A 6,000-nucleotide genomic window follows, 5' to 3' on the forward strand; every position below is an offset into this window, starting at 1 on the left:
GTTTGCAGGGTAACTCCAAAGGTTACATCGATGGAAGCCATGAGAGAGACATAGAGAATGGATGAAAAATCTGCACATCTCTATAAAAGTAATCTTAGTTGTAATAAAAACAAACACTTATATACTACTGAAAATGGGCCAAGCACTGATCTAAGCAACTGACATTATACCAGTTTATTTAGTCCTCACAATAGGCCTTTAAGGAAGAGAAGTTAGTGACTCACCTAAGGTCACATAGCTAATAAACAGAGAAGCTGGGAAATGAACCTTTGCAACCAAGCTCCAGATGGCAGCTATTCACCATTAGGCTAAGCTACCAGAGCATGAAAATAATAAGCATGGACAGGAGACCTAATTGAGTAAGTGATAGGAGAGTATCTATGGAACCTCTCTGAGGACAAAAAAAATAGAAACATAAAACAAACCAAATGACAAATGGCCTATCTCTAGTCCATTTTTTTCTTCTTCTTTAGCTTTCCAGACTAACCAACAAAGTTGACAAAGAGGAAAGAATGCTGTGTGTTTGGGTAATTCATAAGGTGTTTCCATTCCTTTGGATTTTCTAAAACCACCTTCTTCTCTAAAATCAGGGTTAATTACGGAGGAGGGTCTACATAAGTCCTAAAGTTGTATTTTCCAAAAATATTTCTAGTTACTCAACATGAAAATGTAAATACAAGCAGTATAATGAGCCCAGTGAGAGTGAGTCAGAAGAAAGGAAGATTCCAATGACTAAGGAATAAAACACTATCCCTCACTATAAATAAGTCTATAAGTTTTCTTGTTATCTTTACCTATACTTGATTCTCCAGTTACAAAGGGTGTCAGGTTGCCAATGGAACAGCTATTTATTCAATCCATTTGATATTTTTGAAATTTATTTTGTTTCAATGCAACTGCAGGCACATCTCATTTTATGGTGCTTCACTTACTGCATTTCACAGATAAATTGTGTTTTTTACAAATTGAAGGTTTGTGGCAACCCTGTATTGAACGAGGCTGTCAGTGCCATTTACTCAGCAGTCACTCACTTCACGTCTCTGTGTCACATTTTGGCAATCCTCACAGTATTTCAAAATTTGTCATTATTATTAAATTTGTTCTGGTAAAGCGTGATCAGTGATCTTCAATGTTACTATTGTAATTGTTTTGGGGAACCATGAACTCATAGAAGACTGCAAATTTAATCCATAAATATTGTGTACGTTTTCACTGTTCCACCTACCAGCCATTTTCTCATCTCTCTCCTCTCCTCAGACCTCCCTATTCCATGAGACACAACAATATTGAAGTAGGCCAACTATTAACCCTACAATGTCCTCTAAGTGTTCACGTGAAAGGAAGAGTCACACATCTCCCACGCTAAATCAAAAGCTACAAATGATTAAGCTTAATGAGGAAGGCATGTCCAAAGCCAAGATAAGCTGAAAGCTAGGCCTCTTGCACCCAACAGTGAGCCAAATTGTGAATGCAAAGGAAAAGTTCTTGAAGGAAACTAAAAGCGCTAATCCAGTGAACACACAATGGTAAGAAAGTGAAACAGTTTTATTGCTGATATGAAGGCAGGGTGTGTGGTCTGGATAGAAGATCAAAGCAGCCACAACATTCCCTTAAGCCAAAACCTAATCCAGAGCAAGGTCCTAAGTCTCTTTAATTCTATCAAGGCAAAGGGAGGTGAAAAAGATGTAGAAGAAAGGTTGGAAGCTAGCAGAGTTTGGTTCATGAGGTTTAAGGAAAAAAGTCATCCCATTAACATAAAAAGTGCAAGGTCAAACAGCAAGTGTTGATGTACAGACTGCAACAAGTTATCTAGAAGGTTTAGCTAGACAAGTAATGAAGGTGGCTACACTAAAAAACAGATTTTCAGTGTACACACAACAGTCTTCTACTGGAAGAAGATGCCATCTAGGAGGAGAGATCATCTAGAGAAGTCAATGCCTGACCTTAAACTTACTTAAAAGGACGAGCTGACTCTCTTATTAGGGGTTAATACTACTGTTGACTGTAAGTTGAATCCAATGCTCAGTTACTATTCCAAAAATCCTAGGGCCCTTAAGAATTATGCCAAATCTATTCTACCTGTGCTCTATACATAGAAGAAAAAATTTTGGAGAATAGCACATCTATTTACATCATGGTTTACTGAATATCTTAAGCCCACTGTTGAGACTTACTGCTCAGAAAACAAGATTTCTTCTAAACTGTTATTGCTCAGTGACAATCCACCTGGTCACACAAGAGCTCTGGTGGGGGTGGACAATGAGATGAATATTGTTTTCCTGCCTCTTGACATAACGTTCATTCTGCTAACACAGCCGTCCACCCATGGATCAAGGAGCCATTTTGAGATTCAAGTCTTATTATTTAAGAAATACATTGCCTAAGGGTAGAGCTGCTATAGCTAATGATTTCTCTGATGGATCCTGGACAAATAAATTGAAAACCTTCTGGAAAGGATTCACCATTCTAGATGCCCTGGGGAACATTTGTGATTTGTGGGAAGAGGTCAAAATACCGACATGAACAGGAATGTGGGAGAAGTTTATTCCAACCATGAGGCATGACTTTGAGGGGATCAAGGCTTCAGTGGAGGATGGAACCGCACACGTGATGGAAATAGCCAGAGGACTAGAATGGGGAGTGGAGCCCCAAGATGTGACCAAATTACTGCAATGTCATGATCAAATTTTAATAGATGAGCAAAGAAAGCAATTTCTCGAGATGAAATCTACTCCTCGTGAAGATGCTGTGAAGATTGTTGAAATGACCACAAAGGATTCCGAATATGACATAAACTTAGTTGATCAAGCAGTGGCAGGGCTTGTGAGGATCGACTCCAATTTTGAAAGAAGTTCTACTGGGGGTCAGATGCTATCAAACAGCATCTCATGCTACAGAGAAATCGTTCATGAAAGGAGGAGTCAGGCAATAGGGGAAACTTTTCTGTTGTCTTATTTTAAGACATTGCCACAGCCACTCCAGTGTTCAGCAGCCATCAGCCTGATCAGTTAGCAGCCATCAGCCTGGAGGCCAGACCCTCCGGCAGCAAAAAAGATTATGACTTACTGAAAGTCCAGATGATGGCTATCATTTTGTAGCACTAAAGTATTTTTTAATTAAGGTATGTCCTTTTTTTTAGACATAATGCTATTGCACACTTAACAGACTATAGAATAGTGTAAATAGAACTTTTATTTGCACTGGGAAAGCAAAAATTATTTTGACTCACTTTATTGCAATATTTGCCTTATTATGTTGGTCTGGAACTGAGCCTGCAATATCTCTGAGGTCTGCCTGTATGTAGCCAAAATTAATTATACTATCACGCCATTATTATACATAGCCTCACTGCCATGAACAAATCTCATTTTCCATTAGCCCAAAAGAGCAGGATCCTGAGCAATTATGGGGGGAAAAAAGATATACTGTGATGTGGTATTGTTCAAAGTTGGCATATTTGGATGGCATGACTTCAAAAGGCACTGAGGTCTATATAATGCACCTGAAAAATATGTAGGGCTTCTCACTGAAAAAAAAAAGAAGTGATTAAAAATGAATAGTAGTAATTCTTTTCATTGTATAAAGGGAATTGCTGTTAGCATCATTTCCTGTGACTATTTACACAGCACAAAGCTCTGGGCATTAGACACATGATGAAATTAGAATTGAGAGTTAGGTTTATAAAAACTAACATGAACTGAAATTAGGCTTCCTGTCCCGTGTTCTTTCCACGACACCATGAGATACAGCATTTTCCTTAGGAAGGACCATGCACAACTTTATATGTAATATGCTAATTTCAAAGCAAATTTTAAAAGAATTGATAGAAGGATATTTGATAATTTCCTTTAGGAATTAATTCCAGTATTTAACGCCACTGTGTAATTGAGGGAAATTTCTCCTGCTACAGGAGAGAATCCAGCTCTTCGCTCAGGTTATTATGTGTGTTTTTAATTAAAGTCAGCACAGTTGATGAGAAGAAAACATCCTAAAATTTGTTCTTTAATGAGCCATTTTATGGAGCGCTAACACCCTAGGAGCTACAGCAACTTGTCTAACTCAATCACCTCGCCCACAATGGCATCTGAAATTTCATATACGGATGCTATTTTTAAAAATTAATTCGGATATATCCAACCAATTAAAAGTAAATTAAAATTCAACATATACAGCTTAGAGAATAATTATTTTATTTCATTTATTTATTTTTTGAGAATAATAATTTTGAAAGCACCTATGAAATCACCACCGGATTTAAGCAAGTGAATACTCTCAGCTGCCAGGGCCCTAAAGGCCTCTGTTCTAATGAACTGCAGTACTGTCCTAATGAATGTGTAAACCATCCACTTGACTTTCATTATCACTTGACTGCCCAGACAGTAAGTGGTTGCCTCACACATTTTGGAAATTTACGTGAATGGAATTCATACTGCATGCATTCCCTCATAAGTTAGCTTTGTTTGCTCATTCTTATGTTTTTGAGGTTCATCCTACCTGGCTGTAGTAATGATAGGATGTTTATTTTCAATGCTTTATATATGTCACTGTACCACTGACCCTAGGTACGTTTTGCCAGTCTCTTTTGATAGCATATTTGGGTTGTTTCCAATTTCTTGCTATTAAAAGTAATTTTATAAGAATTTATCCTGATGAATATCTCTGGAGGCAAACATAATGAGAATTACTCTAGTCTATATGCATGGGGATGGATCTGCTTGCTCACAAGCATACCCAGGCCAAATGATTGGTAGTAAAAATTACCAAAGGGTTTTTTATAGTTTATATTTATCCTATCATTAATATTGGATGAATTTTTAATTTTTGAAATTGGGTGGCTTTGATTTGGAATTGGGTTGTGGTTTTTTTTTTTTTAAAGATTTTATTTATTTATTTGAGAGAGAGAATGAGATAGAGAGAGAGCATGAGAGTGAGGAAGGTCAGAGGGAGAAGCAGACTCCCTGCCGAGCAGGGAGCCCGACATGGGACTCGATCCCGGGACTCCAGGATCATGACCTGAGCCGAAGGCAATCGCTTAACCAACTGAGCCACCCAGGCACCCCGGAATTGGGTTGTGTTTTAATTTCAAGTTCCCTGACTATTAAAAGCTTTTAAAAAATAAAGTTATGAAACATTTATATTTCCTCCTCTGCCCAATGCTTATTTGTCTTTTACTCATTTTTTATGAATTACCTCTTCTGTTTATATTCTGAATACTATTTATATGCCATTTATAAATACTAGAAATCTTTTACACATTATTACTTCTATTTTCCTTCTCTGTTTGGCGTCTTTTGATAAACATAGGTTCTTTTCTTTTTTCTATCATGAACATTATCAATCTTCTTTTAGGCGATGCACTTTTTATTATTTGATTAAACATTTTTCTTCCACCACAATTATAAAGATATTTTCTTATAGCTACACAGATAAGTCATTAATTCATCTAATATTTATTTGGGGAGAGTGTGAGGTAGGAATCAATTTCATTTAAGTATTCTAATACATGACCAAGTTTTCCAATATTATTTATTGAATGGGCTCTCCTTTCCCCACTCTTCTATAAATCAAATTTGCATTCATGGATGGAATGCTTCCTGGGCTTGCTATTTTATTCCATTCATTTAATTGCTCTCTCTTTATCAATTCCACTATATCTTAATCACCAAAATTTTTAATAAAACTTGGTGCTTAAAAGGAAATTTCATCATCTTATTTTTCTTCTTTAATAGTGGCTTGGCTGGGGTGCCTGGGTGGCTCAGTTGGTTGAGTGACTGCCTTCGGCTCAGGTCATGATCCTGGAGTCCTGGGATCGAGTCCCGCATCGGGTTCCCTGCTTGGCGGGGAGCCTGCTTCTCCCTCTGACCCTCCCCCGTCTCATGTGCTCTCTGTCTCTCTCATTCTCTCTGTCTCAAATAAATAAATAAAATCTTTAAAAAAAAAAATAGTGGCCTGGCTGTTTTGTCTTTCATTCTTTTATATAGAATCACTTTTCCACATTCC

Source organism: Mirounga angustirostris, unplaced genomic scaffold, assembly GCF_029215605.1.
Source record: "Mirounga angustirostris isolate CCGP_5_RB_7025 unplaced genomic scaffold, mMirAng1.0.hap1 SCAF_12, whole genome shotgun sequence".
Lineage (NCBI taxonomy): Eukaryota > Metazoa > Chordata > Mammalia > Carnivora > Phocidae > Mirounga > Mirounga angustirostris.